The 24,411-nt window shown below is 42.8% G+C and overlaps 1 protein-coding gene across 3 annotated transcripts in view; it reads right to left on the bottom strand.

The window, feature by feature from the left end:
* The window catches only part of ldah (lipid droplet associated hydrolase), a 255,730-nt gene that overhangs the window by 230,999 nt on the left and 320 nt on the right, over positions 1 to 24,411 (bottom strand). Inside the window, exon 1 of one of the 3 annotated variants that reach the window (XM_060853778.1) lies at positions 13,375 to 13,441. The exons of 1 other annotated variant lie outside the window; for it this stretch is intronic. The gene's annotated coding sequence lies outside the window, so the exon portion shown is untranslated. Of the gene's footprint in view, positions 1 to 11,964; positions 12,042 to 13,374; positions 13,442 to 24,411 lie in introns of those variants that run through there. One more of the 3 variants, XM_060853800.1, reaches the window with a different exon arrangement.

Genomic DNA, 24,411 nt, shown 5'->3' with positions numbered 1-24,411 from the left:
GCAAAATCTTTCCAGAAGTATTCATCCAATGTAAACATGTTTTGTAACTTCTTTTAGTCACTCATGGGATGTGGGCATTGCTGGCTGGGCCAGCATGTGTTACATGCCTCTAGTTGCCCTTGAGATGGTGGTGCTGAGCTGCTTTCGTGAGCTGCTGCAGTCCACCTGCTGTAGGTTGACCCACAATGCCCTTAGGGAGGGAATTCCAGGATTCTGACCCAGCAACAGTGAAAGAACTGCGATATATTTCCAAGTCAAGATGGTGAATGGTGGGTGGAAGTGGTGTTAAGTGTGGAAGATGCTGTCTCAGGATCTTTGATGAATTTCTGCACTGTTTCTTGTAGATAGTACACACTGCTACTACTGAGTGTTGGTGGTGGAGGGAGTGGATGTTTGTGCATGTTAATAAAGCAGACTGCTCTGTCTTGGATGGTGTCAAGCTTCTTGAATGTTGTTGGATCTGCACTCAACCAGGCAAATGGGGTACATTCCATCACATGCCTGATATGTGCCTTGTAGATGCTGGATAGGCTTTGGGAAGTCAGAAGGTGAGCTACTACAGTATTCCTAGCCTCTGATCTGGTCTCGTATCTGCTGTGTTCATGTAACAAGTCCAGCTGAGTTTCTGGTCAATGGTAACACCCAGAATGTTGACAATGATGGATTCAGCGATGGTAACACTATTGAATGTCTTGAGGCAGTGGTTACATCGTCTCTTATTGGTGATGGTCATTGCCTGGCATTTGTGTGGCACAAATGCTACATACCACTTGCCAGCCCAAGCCTCAATATTGTCCAGATCTTGTTGCAGTGAAAACATGGACTGCTTTAGTATCTGAGGAATCGCGAATGGTGAACATTGCACAATCTGCAAACATCCCCACTTCTGATCTTATGATGGAGATGAAGCATTTGATGAAGCAGTTGAAGATGGTTGAGCCTGGGACACTACCCTAAGGAACTCCTGCAGAGATGTACTGGAGCTGAGATGACTGGCTCCCAACAACCACGGCCATCTTCCTATGTGCCAGGTAAGACTCTGACCAGCTGCAAGTTTACCCCCTCATATCCACTGATTCCAGTTTAGCTAGGGCTCCTTGATGTCAGTCTTGGTCACATGTAGCCTCGATATCAATGGCTATCACTCTCACCTCACCTAAAAAATGTAAATTATTTTTGCTGTTGTAGACACATGGAAAGCATAATGATTGGCTTAATGGGCCAATGGACACCTGACCCTGGCACTGTTTGGCCATTTAAATGATTGTCCATGGGATCTCATTTGGTGTGTTTCTTTTTAATTCGTTCACAGGATGTGGGAATTGTTAGCCAAGTCAGTATTTATTACTCGTCTCGAATTGCCAAAAGGCAGATAAGAGTCAACCACATTGCCGTGGGTCTGTAGTCACATGTAGGCCAGACCAGATAAGGATGGCAGATTTCCTTCCTTTAAGGACATTAGAGAACCAAATGGGTTTTTCGTGACAATTGATAATGGCTTCAGGGTCATCCGTAGATTCTTAATTCCAGATTTTAACAAGGAAGAGTAAAGGAAGGAACATGTGAGGAATTTGGGAAGTGTATTTGATAACTTACAGCAGTAACTTGAACTAGTAAATCAGAAACAATAGCTTTAACTTCAAAGATTTTCAATCTCTTTCTTCAGCTTTAGAAGAGCAAACTTGGGCTGGCCAGTAAGACTCCTAATTTGTTGTTAAACATAGATCTGTAATACTTAGACAATTCTGATAAAAGTAGTGAATGAAAACTAAAAGTTTTAATACAGATTAAAACAACTACTTTCAAAAGTACACAAATCCATTTGCTGTATCTCTTTTTGTTAATTCAGTAATAGTTAACTAGTTTGAAATATCTCAAAACTTAGAACACGCCATGAGTAACAAGCAAGAATTTGCATTAACCCCACTGAAATATACATGGGCTGGATGCACCATAGCTTTTGCTTACCACTTTGTATTTACAATATATAAATACAAAACAAATGCTGTGGCACAAAATTAAAAGAAAAATACTTTTACAACTGCAGTGTCATCAATCATTCAAGTGATACTCAGGCTGTTTACGCATGTGTTTTGAAATTTAATTGCTCAGAAGAGAACATTGATCTCAAACAATCTTTAGACTCTGACATCATCCTGTGATTGAATATTTTAATCAAGTAAAACTTTGTTCTGGTTGATACCCAAACATGAGCTAAACAAATAAAACCTCCATGCACTATGGTAACTGGTCATATCTACCATGATATGAAGTTATCTCTTGAAGTCCAGGAGATTTGTCAAGAAAGATTTTGATGCTTAAGTACAGGGAACATTACATGCACGGCAACACAACAGTGACAGAACGATTCTGGAGTCAGATAATCATAGATCATACAGCAGGGAAACAGACCTTTTAGTCCAACCAGTCCACGCTGACGATGTTCCCAAACTAAACTAGTCCCACCTGCCTGTTCCTCGCCTATATCCCTCCAAACCTTTCCTATTCATGTAATCATCCAAATGTCTTTTAAATGTTGTAACTGTACCTTTCAGACAGGTACATAGATGGGATAGGATTGGAGTGATATGGACCAAATGCAGGCAAATAGGATTAGTTTAATCGTGAAAACTGGGCAATATAGGCAGGTTGGGCTGAAAGGCCTGCTTATGTGCTGTAGGCCTCTTTGACTCTACCTCCATCCACCATTTTCTCTGGCAGTTCATGCCACACGTGAAACACTGCCTGTGTAAAAAAATGTTGCCCCTCAAATTCTTTGCATAACCTTCTCCTCTCATCTCAAAAATATGCCCCCTATTTATGAACTCCCCCACCCTAAGGAAAAGACCTTTGTCATTCACTTCATTTACTTCCCTCATGATTTTATAAATGTCAACAAGGTCACCCTCAACTACCAACACTCCAGTGAAAATAGTCCCAGGCTTTCCAGTCTATACAGTAGAAACTTGATTATCCGAACGAGATGGGTGGGCATTATTTCATTCGGATAATCGATTATTCGGAAATTCAGTTAAATGCCTTTTCTCTGGGGCTCGGAGTTTTTAAAGTCTGCTCCCCGTTCAGGAGACAAAGCAGCACACAACACGCAAGGCCCTGCCCCCAATTCCGTGCAAAACCTACCCCCCACCTGCAACCCCCTCCCCCCATCCCAACTCTGTGCAAAACCTACCTCTCGCTCCCAACCCCCCTCCCCCGTCCCCAACTCCATGCAACACCTCACCCCGACCTGGTCCAAACCCACCCCCCACATCACAAAGCACACGAGCCCCTGCCCCAACACGCCCCCGCCACCCCTCTCGTCCACCCCGCCCCTCTCTGGGGCATCCGGACTGTACATCAACAACAAGAATGCTGCTGCTGTCTCTGTGGGGTAAGTCTTCAAATAGTGCACACACACACACACACACAAAACTTCTTACTGCAAATTTTTGACAGGTTTCAGGTTTGCCCTGTACAGGACAATATTGGAGAGATTATTCCTGGTTAGCGGAGGGGTGAGGGTTACCCCGTGTAGAATTCCAGGGCAAGTGTGGGGAGAGAGAAAGAGGGCATGAGGTCAGTCATTTGGAGACGGTGCCTTTTTAATCACTGTAAACAAAAGTTGGAAACACGTCTTTGATGTCATGTTTCTATCAGGACCTCCAGATCTCCTTCGGATAATTCGATTTTCGGATAATTGGTATTCGGATAATCGAGGTTGCCCTATATTTGTACGCAAACCCTCCATTTCCAGCAATATCCTGTTAAGTCTTTGCTGAACCCTCTCCAGTTTAATAATGTCCTTCCTGTAAACAGGAGGTCTCACCAACATCCTTTCCAACCTCAAGATGATATCCCAAAGCTCTGTTCCATCTCCAATTTCCATTGTGTAGTGGGAGAGATGAGCCTGTTGAATCACTAACGCATTTCATAAAATGCTGGAAAAAGTATTGCAATAAAATGCAATGGCAAGAGGATGGATATACCTGCTCAAACCCTCAAGATATTTAAAATATACTGGCTACGAACAGAGCTCTGTCAGGTTCTCTTATGTTGGAACAAATCAAGATTCACATTCTTACAAAAGTTTGTAACATGGCTGCTGTTGCTAGTCACAATTACTAACTTCAGCTATTGTCTTTAATATAACCTGAACATAAACTGGCCCAGGGCTGGCATGCATTTATATTTTTATAATTATTTTTAAAGACAGGGACAATGGCTCAGAGAAGAGTAGCCGAGAGAACAGTGCCTTCTGGTGGAGTAAGGGACTGTCTTGGGGGTAGCTGAGAGGTTTGTGACTACAAGAATTAAGGAGGACGACAGGTGTTCAGGTTCAATAGTGAAAAAAAATTACCAAAGCTGAAAAAAAGGGTAATAGCATTTCAAAAATCAACCAGATTTATTCCAAGCTTTCAAACATTGGAGTTGAAATAAACAGGGAAGGTCTTCAAACGACCTTGATCAGATGGGCCGAGGAATAGAAGACAGTGTTTAATTTAGATTAATGCGAAGTGCTGCATTTTGGAAAAGCAAATTAAAGCAGGGTGTATACACTTAATGGCATGGTCCTGGGAAATGTTACTGAACAAAGAGCTTGGAGTGAAGATTCATCGCTCATACGAGTTGCAGGTATATAGGATAGTGATGAAGGTTTTTGGTGTGCGTGCTTTCATTGGTCAGTGCCTTGAGTATAGGAGTTGGGAGGTCATGTTGAAGCTGTACAGGACATTAATTAGGCCACTTTTGGAGTATTATATGCAATCTTAGTCTCCCTCCTATGGGAAGGATATCGTTCACAGGATCATTACCAGGATTGGATGGTTTGAGTTAAAGGGAGAGGCTGAATAGGCTGGGGTTACCTTCCCTGGAGCATCACAGGCTGAGGGGTGACCTTGTAGAAGTTTATAACATCATGAAGTGCATGGATAGGGTGAATAGCCAAGGTCTTTTTCCCAGGGTGGTGAGTCCAAAACTAGAGGGCATAGGTTTAAGGTGAGAGCCGAATGATTTAAAGGGGACCTAAGGGGCAACTTTTCACGCAGAGGATGATGCGTTTATGGAATGAGCTGCCAGAAGAAGTGGTAGAGGCTGGTACAACTACAACATTTAAAAGGCATGTGGATGGGTATATGAATAGGAATGATTTGGAGATGCCGGTGTTGGACTGAGGTGGAACAAAGTTAAAAATCACACAACACCAAGTTATGGTCCAACACGTTTAATTGGAAGCACTAGCTTTCGGAGCGACGCATTTTCATCAGGTGGTTGTGGAGGACACAATTGTAAAACACAGAATTTATAGGTTTAGTGGGATATGGGCCAAATGCCGGCAAATAGAACTATATTAATTCAGGATATCTGGTCAGCAGGTAGGACCAAGGGGTCTGTTTCCATGGTAAAAACAATGACTGCAGATGCTGGAAACCAGATTCTGGATTAGTGGCGCTGGAAGAGCACAGCAGTTCAGGTAGCTTTTGAGGAGCAGTATTCCACTTGTACAGCTCTATGACTCTAATACAATAACATTGGGTGATATTAACTAGTCCAAGATAAACTGGAAGAAATGGAGGTTGAAAGCGAATACTGCAGAAGCTTGAAATTTGAAACTACACCAGAAAAAAGCAACAAGAAACACCATGTCAATTGCAAACTGAGTAACGTAAGGAAAAGATCTGTTTTAGAGATCATATGTAACAATAACACTGCACTTCCCAAACTTTCAATCTTGGGATCTCAATCTGCACTTTGGGAAGTATCTGCATTCGTGTAACAAGATGCCAAAAAGTACTCTATCTGAAAAATGAGAAAAGGAATAAACTATTTATATGATTTATAAAATCATGACGGGCATGGATAGGGTGAATATCCAAGGTTGTTTTCCTATAGTGGGGGAGTCTAAAGTTAGAAGGCATAGGTTATGGGCTGGGCGCTGGCAGGTGGGACTAGATTTGGTTGGGATATCTGGTCGACATGGACAAGTTGGACTGAAGGGTCTGTTTCTGTGCTGTACATTTCTATGACTCTGTGACGGACAGGTAACTTTTTCATGCAGAGGATGGTGCGTGTATGGAATGAGCTGCCACAGGAAGTGGTGAAGGCTGGTACAATTTCAGCAATCAAAAATCATCTGGATGGGTATATGAATGTGAAGGGTTTAGAGGGATATGGGTCAAATGCTGATCAATGCCATTAGGTCAGATTGGGATACCTGGTTGGCCAGGGACAAGTTGGACCTCAGGGTCTGTTTCCATGCTGCATAACTCTATGACAACGTGGCATTGATCCAGGCATCAGAAACAACAATGGCAGACAAAGCCCTGCCAATCCCTCCTCAATTAAATGCAGGGTTTGTGCCAAAATTGTAAGGGCTGTCCACAATGGATCAAACAACCATCTGATATAAGCACTTTCATGGAATCTTACCCGACAAACAAAGTCCCAGAGACAACCTTCATTCCTGACTTAATCCAGAGATGGCAACACAGTGGCTACAGTTGGAAGGGAGCTGTTCTGGGAGCCTTCAACATTGACTCTGGACCTCACAAATTCTCATGGCAAAATGAAATAGGAAAACCATTAACTCCCACCTGGCTGAAAGTGGATTTGCCACAAAAAATTCTAAGCATTTTCAGTCAGAATGCCGAGCCCAACATATGGGAGTAACATTTTGCCAAATAATTGAAAATGATTTTAAGAAGTTACACACAATTATGAAGCAGTCTTACTAATGTATAGCAACAGGTTCTTAGCAGATTAAATATTTGATGCAGAAAACTTATAAAAAGTGCCTATTCATGCCTAAAAGGAAGCATAATTTTCGGGGTATCTTTGAAAGCCTGCAAATGAGCATGAGTTGAAACGGATCACAATGGTCTGGAGACATGGCCAGACCATAGCTGGCCACTACCACAATGTTTTTAACCCAAGTGCAAAAGATCACAGGAACACAACTTGAACAGCATGCAACTTGAGCTTTTAATTCCTCATTCTTTTGCACTGGCTTGGCCAATTTAAGGCAAATTCCACTGAAATAAACAGTTTATGTCCCAATTTATATCCAAGACATTGAGGAGAATAGATATTGGTGGTGCACAAATTAACCAACTTGTGGCTGCAACCTCCCACACTCCAGGAAGAAATTCCATCCATAATCTGAGGTTGGGGTAGGTTCTGAAAAGTTGAAAGAATCTGTGTCTTCAGCCGTGGGGGAAATTACGGGTATTGATAACATTCCCCACAGGATATGGATTTAAGGAACGGATTCAGCCCAGCTGTATGAAGCAACTAAATTGACAGGCAAGAACAGCTGCTGACAACCAGTGATTTAGTAATCTAGTCATTTCAAATGAAAAGTCAATTCTGCTCCTTGTGCTTGGGCTGAGTTACGGCTTGCAGAAAATTTCACCAACATCAGCACTCACAGCTTGAATGATTATCAGAGAAAATACGGACAATCATCAAAACATTTAGATACCCAAGGAGGAGAAAGTGAGGACTGCAGATGCTGGAGATCAGAGTCGAGAGTGTAGTGCTGGAAGAGCACAGCAAGTCAGGCAGCATCCGAAGAATCTGATGAAGGGCTTATGCCCAAAACTTCGATTCTCCTGCTCCTCGGATGCTGCCTGACCTGCTGCGCTTTTCCAGCATCACACTCTCAACATTTAGACACCTATACTTCCTTTAACTTGTTTTTCAAAGGGTAAAAATCCAATCCAACTTTCCAAATGTACCCTCCTAATTCTCAATGATAATTAAGCAAATTTGATCTCCATTTTGCATATTTAAATGTAATAGATCTCTGTTGAAAGAAAACAGGAGCCAGCTGTTCAAAGAACTGACTTAAATGTTGTAGGCCAGATATCAAACAGTGACGAACCAGATTACAGGAAAGAGATAGAGTTTAGGGTGTAGGTTTGCTCGCTGTGCTGTAGGTTTGATATCCAGATGTTTCATTACCTGGCTAGGTAACATCATCAGTGACGATCTCTAAGTGAAGCGAAGTTGTTGTCTCTTGCTTTCTATTTATATCTTTCTCCTGGATGGTGTTCCTGGGGTTTGTGGTGATGTCATTTCCTGTTCGTTTTCTGAGGGGTTGATAGATGGCATCTAGATCTATGTGTTTGTTTATGGCGTTGTGGTTGGAATGCCAGGCCTCTAGGAATTTTCTGGCATGTCTTTGCTTAGCCTGTCCCAGGATAGATGTGTTGTCCCAGTTGAAATGGTGTTTTTTTTCATCCGTGCGTAGGGCTATGAGGGAGAGAGGGTCTTGTCTTTTTGTGGCTAGCTGGTGTTCGTGTATCCTGGTAGCTAACTTTCTTCCTATTTGTCCTACGTAGTGTTTGTGGCAGTCCTTGCATGGAATTTTGTAGATGATGTTGGTTTTGTCCATGGAGTGTACTGGGTCTTTTAAGTTTGTTAGTTTTTGTTTGAGAGAAGAGACAGAAGAGACATTTAACATCATCACCAACACCCTCACAGGCATAAAGTTCACCAAGGAGGAAGAAACCGACAACAAACTTGCATTCCTGGACGTCACAGTCGAAAGAAAGGACAACAGAGAACTATAAACCTGCATATACAGAAAACCGACAAACACTGACCAAATACTTAACTACACCAGTAACCATCCCAACACACACAAACAAAGCTGTATCAGAACACTATTCTAACGAGCCACCACACACTGCAGCACAGGCGAACTTCAGAAAATAGAGGAGAACCACCTATACAGCGTATTCAAGAAGAACGGATACTCAAAAAATACAGTCTGCAGATTCCTCAAGAACAAACCACGACAAGCAGACCAAACACAGCCAGAAACCCTAACCACCTTACCATACATCAAAGAAGTTTCAGAAATGACAGCCAGACTACTAAGACTCCTCGGAATCCTAGTAGCACACAAACCCACCAACACTCTCAAACAAAAACTAACAAACTTAAAAGACCCAGTACAACCCACGGACAAAACCAACATCATCTACAAAACTTCATGCAAGGACTGCCACAAACACTATGTTGGACAAATAGGAAGAAAGTTAGCCACCAGGATACATGAACACCAGCTAGCCACAAAAAGACACGACCCTCTCTCCCTCGTAGCCCTACACGCGGATGAAGAAAACCACCATTTCGACTGGGACAACACATCTATCCTGGAGGTAAAAACAGATGCTGGAAACCACATTCTGGATCAGTGGTGCTGGAAGAGCACAGTAGTACAGGTGTAGAGAGATTGGATATCCATGGTGAAGATGAGGCGTTGGGGGCCAGGGAAACGGAAGTTTTGGAGGAGGTGGAGGGCATGGGTGATGTCTCGAACGTATGTGGAGAGTTCCTGGAATAGGGGGGTAGGACAGTGTCGAGGTAGGTAGAGATATCTAACCTGGGACAGGCTAAGCAAAGCACTCCAACCACAACGCCATAAACAAACACACAGATCTCGATACAATCTATCAACCCCTCAGAAAACAAACAGGAAATGACATCACCACAAATACCAGGATCCCCATCCAGGAGAAAGATATAAATAGAAAGCAGGAGACAACAGCTTCGCTTCACTTGGAGGTCACCACTGATGATGTTACCTAGTCAGGTAATGAAACATTTGGGTATCAAACCTACAGCTCAGCGAGCAAACCTACACCCTGAACCTCAACCTGAACTACAAACCTTCACAAACCTTGCAAAGAGATAGAGTGCTTGATGATGTGGTGCAATGATAACAATCTTTCCCTCAATGTCAACAAAACTGAAAAATCTGACCATTGGCTTCAGGAAGCAAGAAGGAGGGCAAGCCCGCATCAACATCAATGGAACAGATGTGGGGAGAGTGGAGAGCATCAAGTTCCTAGGAGTGACAATAACCAACAAGCTGCCCTGGACAACCCATGTTGATGCGACCATCAACAAGGCACAGCAACACCTCCACTTCCTCAGGAGGCTAAGGAAATTCAGCATGTCCATAAGGATCCTCACCAATTTCGACAGATGCACCACTGAAAGCATTCTATCTGGGTCCATAATAGTCTGGTACGGTAACTGCTCTGCCCAGGACTGTAGGAAACTACAGAAAGTTGTGAGCACAGCCCAGTCCATCACGCAAACCATGGATCCATGGATTCCAACTATACTTCTCACTGCCACCGAAAGGCAGCCAACATCACTAAAGTCCCCTCAGAGTCTTAGTTATAATCTCTTCAACCTCTTCCTTCAGTGACAAGATATAAAAGCTTAAACACATGCATGAAAGATTCAAGGACAGCCTCTTACTAGCTGTTATTAGACTTCTGAATGGACCTCTCAAATTTAAAATTTAATGCTGATCTTGCTTTTGTGCACTTTCTTTGCCATTGTAACTTTGTACACCTTATTCTGGTCTGTCACCCTGTCATCTTTGTATGTTATAATCTGCCTGTTCTGCACAGTCATAGAGAGGTCCAGCACAGAAACAGACCCTTCGGTCTCACTCATCCATGCAACCAGATATCCTAAACTAATCTAGTCCCATTTTCCAGCATTTCGCCCATATCCCTCTGTACTGTTCCTAGTCATATACCCATCCAGATGCCTTTTAAATATTGTAATTGTACCAGCCTCCACCACTTCCTCTGGAAGCTCATTCCATACACGTGCCACACTCTGCATGAAAAGGTTGTTCTTTAGGCCCCTTTTACATTTTTCTCTTCTCACCCTAACCCTACGGCCTCTAGATCGTGACTTCCAAACTCCAGGGAAAAGACCTTGTCTATTTACCCTATCCACGCCCTTCATGATTTTATAAACTTCTATAAGGTCATCCCTCAACCTCTTACACTCAAGGGAAAACAGCTCAGGCCTATTCAGCCTCTCCCTATAGCTCAAACCCTCCAACCCTTGCAACATCCTTTAAACCTTTTCTGAAGCCTTTCAAGTTTCACAACGTCATTCCGATAGGAGTGAGGCAAGAATTGCACACAATATTTCAAAAGTGGCCTAACCAACGTCCCATACAGTTGCAACATGACCTCCCAACTCCTATACTTTATGCTCTGATCAAGGGAAAGCATACCAAATGCCTTCTTCACTATTCTATCTACCTGCAACTCCATTTTCACATATCTATGAACTTGCACTCCAAAACTATTCACTGTACTTAGGTAAATGTGACAAGACTAAATCAATCAAATGTTTAACCAGGTAAACGTGTGATTAAACAAATCTAGTATTTTTAAGAAAAGAGATATGAGTACTATTGAATAAATGAGAAGCCATTTTGTAACACACAAATGTGAACATAATTGCAAACTGTTCTAAAAAAATTAAAAGCATTAATGTTTAATTTAAAAATCAATTAAAAGAAATTTTGAAATTCCTCTCAATATAAAAGCTTAGCACTTGTGAATAGAGTTCAGCCTGCCTCAATCGCGATAATATTTTTTTAAACTAGTCTGCAAGAAGGATATGAACACATTAGCCTGAGCTTTGGTTCAGAGGCTTGCCTTGAATAGACAGCCCTTCATTCAGTGAAACTCAAACTGAGACAACCATTTCCTGTACCACATACAATACCATGACAACTACCGGAGAAATGTTAAGCCAATAATTTGTTACAGCATGAATTCCCACCAAGTTATTTTCCCTCCAATTTCCTTACCGTTATGAATTTCGCATTCTAGGCTACCCAACAGGCCATGACACTCTCATGAACTTAAAATAGGAATAAAATGTGAAAGTTTCTCCCCCCCCCCGTTGTGCTTAACTAAAATGCATGTGGTACACACCACTTCCTTTCATGACTGTTACCTAATTTTACCTAATGATGGTTGGTTATTACCAATTGCTAATCCATTAAAGATTGAAAATAGTCACAGGTTTCCCCAGGTCCTGCAACAGTAGGTGGCATTGTCAGAGTGAAAGCAATAAGACCCAACCGAACATTTAACAAAAGTTCAAACAGCATCTTGATTTAATACGACATACCTCAGACATAATTACCATTCCATTACAGGAACAATGCAGCCAGCGGCTCTTCCTGCTTGCATATATATTCTCTTCCCATTCCACCCCTGCAACATCGATCCCTGTCCATTATCCACTCATTCCAGGACATGAAGGGGTGACATTATCGAAGTTTATAAAATCATGAGGGGCATGTAATAGGGTGAAAAGTCAAGGTCTTTTTTTGCAGGATGGGGGAGTCCAAACCTGGAGGGCATAGGTTTAAGGTGAGACCTGAAAGATTTAAAAGACACCTAAGGGTAAGTTTTTTCATGCAGAGGGCGGCGCACGCATGGAATGAGCTTCCAGGGGAAGTGGTGGAAGCTGATACAATTACAACATTTAAAAGGCATCTAGATGGGTAACTGAATAGGTTTAGAGGGATAAGGAGGCTAAGTGCTGGCAAATGGGACTAGATTAGTTTAGGATATCTGCCTGGCATGGAAGTTGGACCAAATAGTCTGTTTTTATGCTGTACAGCTCTATGACTATCTGAAAATGTAGTTTTTGGCTGCTGTACTGGTGTTTTTAAACCAGTGCTTCCCCAAGTGGGGTCAAAGTGTGAGGTGATGTTTTGGGATTGGGAGTGCTGATGGAGTAGTTGCTGACCAGGTTATAAAAGCTGTGCTCTCACTCTAACAGGCCCTGACCACGCTGCAGCTTGCAATGAGGAGTCCCAACAATTTCCAAGCCTTCAATCTGGGTCACCCAGTGGGAGAGGGTTTGGTTAAGTGTCATTTAAACCCCTTCTCCAGTGGCACACAGCAAAAAGAAACAAAAGCAGGAGGCTGTCAGAAACCTGTGGTGAAGTAAATGGGAAATGAAAGCTATTGCTATGAATGACAAAATATTCCCAGATCTCCTTTAACAACAACAATGTGCATTTAAACAGCACCTTTATCACAGTAAACTGCTACAACGTTCCTCTCATGAACTCTGATTTAGAACACTCCAAGTGATAATCATGGATGAATACTCCCAATTCTACTCAGACTAAGGAGTGATTTCCTTCAGTGTAGAAGCTGGCCATTTGGCCCATTGAGTCCACAGTGACCCTCTGAAGAGCATCCCACCCCTGTAACCCTGCATTTCCCATGGCTAATCCACCTAGCCTGCACATCACTTGACGCTATGGGTATTTTAGCACAGCCAATTCACCTAACCTGAACACCTTTGGACTGTGGGAGGAAACCGGAGCACCCGGAGGAAACCCACACAGACACAGGGAGAACGTGCAAATGCCACACAGTCACCTGAGGGTGAAATTGAACCCAGATCCCTGATGCTGTGAGCCACCGTGCTGCCCCAGATGCAATGATGCATCTTACTTTTTTCTGTACAATACAGACAATTATTTCATCAATATATGCTAGAATACTGGCAAACACTTACCCAAAGAAACTTCAGGTGAAGATTGCTCGGACAGGGACAAATTAGACGCTATTGTCTCCCTGGGAAGAATCCTCGTGCCCCTCAAGAAATTTTTAACAGCACATTAGGATTAGCTTTTTTGTCACGTATACTCAATGAGTACAGTGAAAGGTTGATACATCAACACTTACAGCACCATCTTAGGTACAAGATACTTAGGTACAGCTTCTTTAGTTAAATCTACAGCATGTTATCCAATCCAAAGACGAGTGTTGATAAGTTCAGAAAGGTAGCAGGTCTGTGGAGTTTGACTGGAATGTGACACTTATGTCTCCAAGATCTGATTAAATGTAACCGAGTCCTTCAAGTTTCAGTGCAAAACCTGAGGGTGGTCCAAATGGAAATCAAGTTACTGTTTCTTGTTTTGTTAATTATTTGCAAATTTATGGGACAATCAAGTTTTAAATTACAACACACCGTCATGAAAATTCATGATCTTCAGAACTTGCTCTTTGAAATTTGTCAAGTAATGCCAACATGTTCTTCAGATGAAAATGCTGCACCAAGGAAGTTAGGGATTAAGGAGGTAGTTTAGACCAAGAGACAGGAGGTCCTGGTGGATGAGTTGGTGAAGAGAATCAATGTTCTTGTTCCCCAGATCGAGCAGACAAACACTGCCAGCCTGGTCCGAGGGTGCTATGTGAGTTAGTGTGGAGTCTCTACAGCCTGGCAACATGTCCAGCAGTACAAAACGACCTGTAACTTTCTGTCAAACTGTTGTCCGTTATCTTACACTCAATCTCTTCTATTACTGGCCACCAAGGTTTACGCTCACTATTGAACACAACATACTCCCTCACTCACCCTCATTCCCCCGACACGACTAACCCTGGATGCTCTCTCTGCTGCCTTCTCTCACCCAGAACCTTCACCACCTTTCCTCCACTCACACCAACACAATCAATTATATTACCCACTTATATCTTACTCAATCCTTGTCTCTGCATTATTCTAGGAGAAAGCAGACCAGAATAGCATTGAAAGAGTCAGGACAGATGGAGAGGTACCAGGTATTTGTCTTCTCATCCACTATTGGGATAGGATTATTACCCTCTCCAGCAAGAACAGAGGCTTCTCATGCTGAAAAGTCAATGTCCAGCCAACATTGCCCAGGGGAGTTGCTGGCACGAATGGTAACATCACTGGACTGTTAATCCAGAGACCCAGGTAGTGTTCTGGGGAGCCAGGTTCAAATCCCGCCATGGCAGATGGTTGAATTTGAATTCAATAAATATCTGGAATTAAGAATCTAATGACTACTATAAATCCATTGCTAATTGTTGGAAAAACCCATTTGATTCACTAATGCCCTTTAGGGAAGGAAATCTGCCATCCTCACCTGGTCTGGCCTACGTGATTCCAGACCCACAGCAATGGGGTTGACTCCCAACTGCCCTCTGGGCAATAAGGGATGGACAGTAAATGCTGCCTAGCCAGTGACGCTCTCGTCCCATGAATGAATAAAATCCAAGTAAGCAACGTTATGCATTTTTATACCACATTTTTAATAAATTAAATGTGAACGCCATGTTAAGAGGCCACAACTTGTATTCCTTGGTCATAACGCTTTCACTCTTTTGTGTCCTGCAGGTTCACAGTCAATGGGCATGGAATACACATGGTCACTGCCCAGGTAGCATGCCCCGAGATGCTCGTGCTGGGTATCCCAAGATGCCAGTCCAGAGAAATCAGTGCCAACCTTAAAGTGCCATTTGGACTTTCATCTTGGAAATTTGAAGTTGGAGGGAGAGGGAAGCACGATTAAGGAATCATAAGGGTGATAAAGCATCATATTCCTCAATGACAGACTTCCCTGCACTCACTGGTGAGAATTTTGACCCGGTTGGAAAATGTCACATTTTGGTCTACCTGTTGAGAAGGGCCTTACTTGATTTTCCCAAATTTCTTGCCAAAGCCAACATTCAAGGGCTGACTGGATTCTACTCAAGTTGATAGTTCCAGTCAATGACCTTTTATCAGAATACTAAAACTTTTGAGAACAAATCATCGACTTGAATCGCAAACACTGCTTCTCTTCACAGATACTGCCCGACCTGCTGAGTTTTGTTTTCCAGCAGATTTTGTTCTTACGCCATTATCTTTGTCACTTTACATCCTCCCGATTTAAATCTCCCTGCCAGTATGTTAGCTAGTAAGATGGAAGGGTGGGACCAGGGAGATAGTGAGGAAATAGATCAATCTGACACTCGTACAGTTGAGAAAAGAAGTGAGTCAAACAGTCAAGGTGGGCAAGGACAAAGCAGAAAACAAGGTAGGACTGATAAATTAAATTGCATTTATTTCAATGCAATAGGGCCTAATAGGGGAGACAGATGAACTTAAGGCATGGTTAGGGACATGGGGCTGGGATAGCATAGCAATTACAGAAACATGGCTCAGGATGGGCAGGACTGGCAGCTGAATGTTCCAGGATTCAAATGCTACAGGAGGGATAGAAAGAGAGGCAACAGAAGAGGGTGAGTGGCGTTTTTGATAAGGGATAGCATTACAGCTGTACTGAGGGAGGATATTCTGGAAATACATCCAGGGAGGCTATTTGGGTGGAACTGAGAAATAAGAAAGGGATGATCACCTTGTGATTGTATTATAGACCCTCTAACAGTTAGCGGGAAATTGAAAAACAAATTTGTAAGGAGATTTCAGTTATACGTAAGAATAATAGGGTGGCTATGGTAGGGGATTTTAACTTTCCAAACATAGACTGGGACTACCATAGTGTTAAGGGTTTAGATGGAGAGGAATTTGTTAAGTGCGTACAAGACAATTTTCTGATTCAGTATGTGAATGTACCTACTAGAGAAGGTGCAAAACTTGACCTACTCTTGGGAAATAAGGCAGGGCAGGTGACTGAGGTGTCAGTGGGGGAGCACTTTGGGGCCAGTGACTATAATCTTATTAGTTTTAAAATAGTGATGGAAAAGGATAGACCAGATCTAAAAGTTGAAGTTCTAAATTGGAGGAAGGCTAATTTTAACAGTATTAGGCAAGAATTTTTAAATGCTGATTGGGGGCAAATGTTCGCAGGTAAAGGGACGGCTGGGAAAGGGAAAGCCTTCAAAAATGAGATAACGAGACGAGACTCCAGACAAAGTGTATTCCTATTAGGGTGAAAGGGAAGGCTGGTAGGTATAGGGAATGCTGCATGATTAAAGAAAGTGAGGGTTTGGTTAAGAAAAAGAAGGAAGCATATGTCAGGTAAAGACAGGCGAGATCGAGTGAATCCTTAGAAGAGTATAAAGGCAGTAGGAGTATACTTAAGAGGAAAATCAGAAGGGCAAAAAGGGGACATGAAATAGCTTTGACAAATAGAGTTAAAGAGAATCCAAAGGGTTTTTACAAATACATTAAGGACAAAAGGGTAACTAGGGAGCGAATAAGGCCCCTCAAAGATCAGTAAGGCAGCCTTTGTGTGGAGCTGCAGGGAAAGGGGAGATACTAAACGAGTATTTTGCATCAGTGCTTACTGTGGAAAAGGACATGGAAGATATAGAATGTAGGGAAACAGATGGTGTCAGTGGGGAGCATTTTGGGGCCAGAGACCATAATACTAAACGAGTATTTTGCATCAGTACTTACTGTGGAAAAAGACATGGAAGATATAGATTGTAGGGAAATAGATGGTGACACCTTGAAAAATGTCCATATTACAGAGGAGGAAGTGCTGGATGTCTTGAAATGCATAAGAGTGGATAAATCCCCTGGACTTGATCAGATGTATCCTAGAACTCTGTGGGAAGCTAGGGAAGTGATTGCAAGGCCCCTTGCTGAGATATTTGTATCATCGATAGTCACAGGTGAGGTGCTGGAAGACTGGAGGTTGGTTAACATGGTGCCACTGTTTAGGAAAGATGGTAAGGACAAGCCACGGAACTATAGCCCAATGAGCCTGATGTCGATGGTGGGCAAGTTGTTGGAGGGAATCCTGAGGGACAGGATGTACATGTATTTGAAAGGCAAGGACGGATTAAGGGTAGTCAACATGGCTTTGTGCATGGGAAATCATGTCTCACAAACCTGACTGAGTTTTTTGAAGAAGTAACAATGAGGATTGATGAGGGCAGAGCAGTGGATGGGATTGATTGGGTTGGCATATCTGGTCGGCATGGACGAGTTGGACCAAAGGGCCTGTTTCCGTGCTGTACACTCATGAGCTCATTTCAAACTATGCTGTTTGCAATGTTGGGAAGTCAACTGTCCAAAGGCCCAAGCTTTCAACCCCATATTCTTCATCACAAAGACGACCCATTTTCAATCCTGCCTCAGGCATCTGGCACTGAAAGCCCCAACTATGCCAAAATTGCCACCAACAATTACAAAAACTGACCTGTCATTCTCCACAAATCTCAGCTCATGCAAAACCCTGTTACATGTATCCAATCACAGTGCAGGTCAAACATTCTCACCCTCGTTGGCCTGCACTGGCTCCTAGTCCTTCAATCTCTCCACTGTAATATTTTTCAGCCTTCCATTTAAAACCATTCATGGCCTCAGGTTTTTAACACTTTAACCTCATCCAACCCCAAATCGTTCCCATTTACTCCTCATTACACTGAGGTAACATACTCATGAGGAATGAAGGGCTATACTTGAGAACTTATGTGCAAATGATTTTCTGAGAACAACACAAGTCAACTTTAAGCTTCATTTGCCTCAAATCTCAGATTCATTTTTTTTTTGCTCCTATATTTTTATTGACTGTTTTCCTTAATACATCACTGAATGCTGCAGTATGTGTTTTTTTGGTATATCTGCTGATTATTCTCGAACATCTATGAGTTCGATAAACATTGAGTCTGCCATTTTAATGAGGATTGGTTGAATTGACCTATCTTGGCTGTGCTATGCTAGATCCTCTGACACTGTATAAATGAACTTAATGTTGAATAATATATCTTGACATCGTGTAAGTTTTTATTTGAAGCTATCATGTAGTATTGGGCTCAACCCCATACTAATCAATTTGTCATGTTAATTAAAAAAACACTGATCAGTGCATAACCTCTGGAATCACTCATTTTTTAATACCTAATTAGTAAATGTAACACTAATATTTAATTAATATCCCAACTGTTTTTATAATCACTAGTTTATTTTAATTTATATTTGTTTTTGAACATACTTTATACTCCATGTCTATCTGCACTGCAGTGGTTGTGAATAATAAGCTGACAATGCTCTTTAAACTATTGAATTGTTTTTACATCTTTAAAACTGATTTTTAAAGTCATTCACAGAATGTGAGTTTCACTGACGAAGCCAGCATTTGTTGGCATCCCAATGACCCTTCAGAAGGGCAAATCAATGCAAGATTAATTGTACCACCCTTGTTGTGCAACTTGTTTTGTAAGATGTAGCATGTATCAGATAACATTACAAAAATACAATACAATGCTGTTCATCTTTTGAGAATTTGCTCTAAATATGATACAATGGACATCAACATTAATGTCAGAAATATGAACATTATAAATTATATTGGTATGTAGGTTTATTAGTCAAAATAATAACACTAAATGTTGTATTGTATATAGTAGTCGAAATAATTTTAATCAATTACATTGCTGTTCATTTAAGCATTCCTGTGGCTTCTTTGCCAAATTCACAATGTACCATGATAAGAAACAGGGACAGGATTAGCTTGTTCGGCCCCTCAAGCCTACTGTGTCATTCAGTAAGTTCATGGCTGATCCAATACCTGTCCACTTTCATCTCCTTTCCCTGTAACCCTTGATTCCCTGACTGATTAAGCATCTGGCCACCTCAGGCTTAACTGTACACAAGGGCTCAGCCCCCACAGCTCCCTGTGGCAAAGAGTTCCAAAAAATCTCAAATCTCTGAGATAAAAAATTTCTCCTCATCTAGAAAGCTGTTATGAAACTTGAAGGGGTTCAGAAAAGATTTACAAGGATGTTTTGCTGGGGCTGGAGGGCTTGCATTGTAGGGAGAGGCTGATTAGGTTGGGGCTACTTTCCCTGGAGAGTCAGATGCTGAGGGGTGACCTTACAGAGGTTTATAACATCATGAGGGACATGGATAGGGGAAGTAGATAAAGTCTTTACCCTGGTGTGGGGGAGTCCCAATCACAAAGGCACAGGTTTAAGGTGACAGTCGAAAGATTTAAAAGGGATCGTCAAGGCAAACTTATTCATGCAGAGGGTGGTGCATGCATGGAGTGAGCTGCCAGAGGAAGTGTGGAGGCTGGTACAACTGCAACATTTAAAATGGGTACATGAATAGGAAGGATTCAGAGAGATATGAGCCAAATGCTAGCAAATGGGACTAGATTAATTTAGGATACCTGTTGGCATGGATGAGTTGGACCAAAGGATCTGTTTCTGTGTTGTATATCCCTATGACTATCCCAGTCTTAAATTGGTGTCCCTTTATTCTGAAATTATGCCCTCTGATTGTAGACTCACCCATGAGGGGTAAGATCCTCTCAGCATTTACCCTGTAAAGCTCCTTAAGAATTCTAGGTATTTCAATTAGATCACCTTTCATTTTTTAAACTCCAGTGAGTAGACTCCCAACCTGCTTTGCTCATAAGACAATCCATCCATCCCGGGGATCATCCTAATGAACCTTCTCTGAACTGCCTCCTTTAATAAGGGAATAAAACCTGTTCACAGTACCTTGCATGTGGTCTCCCCAGCACCTTACTCGATCCCTCTTGAAATAAGGGCTAACATTCCATTCACCTTCCTGATTACCTGCTGGACCTGGATGCTACTTTTCTGTGTTTCACAAGTCCCCCCAAGCCCCTTTGTGTTGAAGGCTTGCACTGTTTTCTCCATTTAACTGATACTGTTCTTTTGCTTTCCCTTCCCTTCACATTTTCTCACATCATCTTTCATTTGCAAACTTTTTGCCCATTTACTTAACCTCTCAATAGCTCCCTATAAACTGCTTGTATCCCTCTCATAACCTGCCTTTCCACCTATTTTTGTGCTCCCTGCATATCTGGTTCCAGTACCATCACTTTCTTCCTCCAAGTCACTAATATATACTGTAAACAGTTATGATTCTCGCATGGATTCCTGTGGAATCCCACTGGAAAGAGGTCACCAATCTGAAGAAAAAACTCCTTATCCCTGTTCACTGTTTCTTGCCCATCTGTCCATGTCTGGCCTCCAATAACAAGAGTTCTTATCTTATGTTTTAACCTTTTGTGAGATACGTGGTCCAACACCTTCTCCAAATCTAAATAAAATACATCTACTGGTTCCCCTCAATCAACTCTGATTGAGACTTCCTTGAAAAACTCAAATAAATTAGTCAGACATGATTTCCCTTGCATTACGCCATGCTGATTCTGCTCAAACTGATTACAATTTTTGAAACGTTCTGCTATTACTTCCTTAATAATTGACTAAAAAAAGTTAAGCTAATTGGGTTGCTATTGCCCACTTTTTGCCTCCCTCCCATTTTGAACAGGGGTACACATCAGCACTTTTCCAATCCTCTGGTAGTTTCCAGAATCCAATGATTTTGGGGCACACAATAACTGCACCAATACCCTGCAGGATTCCTGACATCTTGGCAATATAAACATAGCTGATGGCTAAGCTTCAGACCACAGTTGCTGGGGCCTATCATTCTGTGAGTGAGATAGCCTTCTAAACCAACATGGGTGGGCGGCACGGTGGCACAGTGGTTAGCACTGCTGCCTCACAGCGCCTGTAGACCCGGGTTCAATTCCCGACTCAGGCGACTGACTGTGTGGAGTTTGCACGTTCTCCCCGTGTCTGCGTGGGTTTCCTCCGGGTGCTCTGGTTTCCTCCCACAGTCACAAAGATGTGCGGGTCAGGTGAATTGGCCAAGCTAAATTGCCCGTAGTGTTAGGTAAGGGGTAAATGTAGGGGTATGGGTGGGTTGCGCTTCGGCGGGTCGGTGTGGACTTGTTGGGCCGAAGGGCCTGTTTCCACACTGTAAGTCTAATCTAATCTAATCTAATCTAATCAACATGTTCCGATTTCTGTGATTTTCTGGATTTGACATGCGTCCCTTGGACCCTCACTTATTATGTCATTAAACCAATATTTTCATCCTCTCTATGCCTAAACACATCTTCATCTATCTTTATCTCTAACTTGCCCATTTTAATTTATCCGAATTATTTCCCCATTTGCTGCCTTGTTTACATCACCATCTAGCTATTCATGCATCTTATTTAATTCCCTCAATCACATTACATTTCTGATTCTAATGACAGAAAACTACGACGCACAGTAAGTTGCAATGAGGTCGGTCTGTAGAGGGATATTAATTGGTTAAGTGAGTGGGTAAATCTTTAACAAATGGGGTAAATGTAAACTTGTCCACTTTGGCAGGATGAATAGGAAAGCAACACATTATTTCAATGGACAGAAATAGCAAAACTCTTGAGCTACAGTATAAAGTTAAAAATCACACATAACACCAGGTTATAGTCAAACAGGTTTATTTGGAAGTACTAGATTTTGAAGCGCTGCTCCTTCATCAGGCGCTCCAAAAGCTAGTGCTTCCAAATCAAGGTGTTGGACTATAACCTGGTGTTGTGTGATTTTTAACTTTGTACACCCCAGTCCAACACCTGGTGCCTCCAAATTTTGAGGTATAGAGCTTGTGTACCTCATGTTCTGACACATGGATGACAAATTTGGTATCAGGTACAGTCAGTGATTAGGCAGGCAGGAAGAATGTTGTTGTTTACCATAAAAGGATGAGAATATGAAAAGAGCAATGCTTTGCCACAATTGTACAGGGTGTTGTTTGGCCCATCTCTAGAAGACTGTGTACAGTTTTTAGTAGCTTTATTCAAGAAAGCACATCATTTCATTTGAAGCAGTTCAGGGGCAGTTCATTCCCAGGATGAAGGAGTTATCTTACACAGAAGACTGGGAAGATAGGGCCTAAATCCATTCCTGTTAAGAAGGATGAGAAATGTTCTTACTGAAACATCGTGCATCCTAAAGGGACTGAGATATATTTCCCTTGAGAGAGAGAGATTAGAAGGAAGAAAGACAGTTTCAAAATAAGAGGTTTCCATTTAAGATGAAAATGAGATTTTTTTTCAGAGGATATTTGCCTACCAAGAGATATCACTTTTCCAAGAGCAATGGAGGTTGGGTGGTTAGATAGATGACTTGGATAGATACCTGACCAGGCAAAAGTGAGGACTGCAGATGCTGGAAACCAAGTCAAGATTAGAGTGGTGCTGGAAAAGCACAGCAGGTCAGGCAGCATCTGAGGAGCAGGAGAATTGATGTTTCAGGCAAAAGCCCTTCATCAGGAATGGAGGCCTGCCTGAAAAGTCAATTTTCCTGCTCCTCTGTTGCTGCCTGACCTGCTGCTTTTTCAGCGCCACTCTAATCTAGTTACCCGACCATCAGAAGAAACAAAGGGAACGGGATATTTGGGAATGTAGGAGCTGCAATCAGATCGGTCATGATTTTAGCAAATGCCTTGAGGGCTGATTGGCCATTTCCTGCTGCAGATTGTGATCTTTGTTTGCTCCTTGTTTCTCCTGGTCCCACTTTACTCTTTCTAATACACTCTATCTCTGACCTCTACTTTTTTCCCTCCATCCATTCTTCCAATTCATTTCACTCACTTTGTCTCTCCAAACGACTTGTCACATTCCTCCCTCCCTCTATCCCATTTCTCATTCACTTTCTCTGTCCCATCTCTCCCTCCAGTCAGATCTCATTCAGGCTCTCTGTCCCATACCAACTCCCAGTTCCTGTGCCCTATTTCTCTCTCTCCTTCCCTTGCGGTCTAACCTCTCACCGTTTGTTCACCCTATCCCATTGCTCCCTTCCTCCTATACTTATTTTTCTCTCTCTGCCTCATTTTACTCTCTCCCTATGCTCCATTTCACACATTCTCTCACACTGTCACATGTTTTATTTCTCTCTTCCCCCAAAGTTCAATTTCTCAATCTCTCCCACCCACTGTTCCATTTTACTTTCTCTCACCCCCATAAAGTTCCACTTCTCTCTCCCTCCCCCAATGTTCCCTTTCTCGCTTTCTACCACCCTTCCCCACTACATTCCATTTCTCACCTCTCCCCCCCCACTATGTTCCGTTTCTCTCTCCCCCCCCACTGTGTTCCGTTTCTCTCTCCCCCCCCCCCAGTGTTCCATTTCTCTCCCCCCACTGTGTTCCATTTCTCTCCCCCCACTATGTTCCATTTCTCTCCCCCCACTGTGTTCCGTTTCCCTCTCCCCCCCCACTGTGTTCCATTTCTCTCCCCCCACTCAGTGTTCCATTTCTCTCTCCACCCTCACTGTGTTCCATTTCTCTCCCCCCACTGTGTTCCATTTCTCTCTCCCCCCCCACTGTGTTCCATTTCCCTCTCCCCCCCCACTGTGTTCCATTTCTCTCCCCCCACTCAGTGTTCCATTTCTCTCTCCACCCTCACTGTGTTCCATTTCTCTCCCCCCACTGTGTTCCATTTCTCTCTCCCCCCCCACTGTGTTCCATTTCTCTCCCCCCACTGTGTTCCATTTCTCTCCCCCCACTCAGTGTTCCATTTCTCTCTCCACCCTCACTGTGTTCCATTTCTCTCCCCCCACTGTGTTCCATTTCTCTCTCCCCCCCCACTGTGTTCCATTTCTCTCCCCCCACTGTGTTCCATTTCTCTCCCCCCCCACTGTGTTCCATTTCTCTCCCCCCACTGTGTTCCATTTCCCTCTCCCCCCCCACTGTGTTCCATTTCCCTCTCCCCCCCCACTGTGTTCCATTTCTCTCCCCCCACTGTGTTCCATTTCTCTCTCCCCCCCCACTGTGTTCCATTTCTCTCCCCCCACTGTGTTCCATTTCTCTCCCCCCACTGTGTTCCATTTCCCTCTCCCCCCCCACTGTGTTCCATTTCCCTCTCCCCCCCCACTGTGTTCCATTTCTCTCTCCCCCCACTCAGTGTTCCATTTCTCTCCCCCCATTGTGTTCCATTTCTCTCTTCTCCCCCCACTATGTTCTATTTCTCTCTCTCCCCTC

This window comes from Hemiscyllium ocellatum, chromosome 3 (assembly GCF_020745735.1).
Source record: "Hemiscyllium ocellatum isolate sHemOce1 chromosome 3, sHemOce1.pat.X.cur, whole genome shotgun sequence".
In the NCBI taxonomy this organism is placed as follows: Eukaryota; Metazoa; Chordata; class Chondrichthyes; order Orectolobiformes; family Hemiscylliidae; genus Hemiscyllium; species Hemiscyllium ocellatum.
This window is presented reverse-complemented; position numbering and strand designations above follow the sequence as displayed.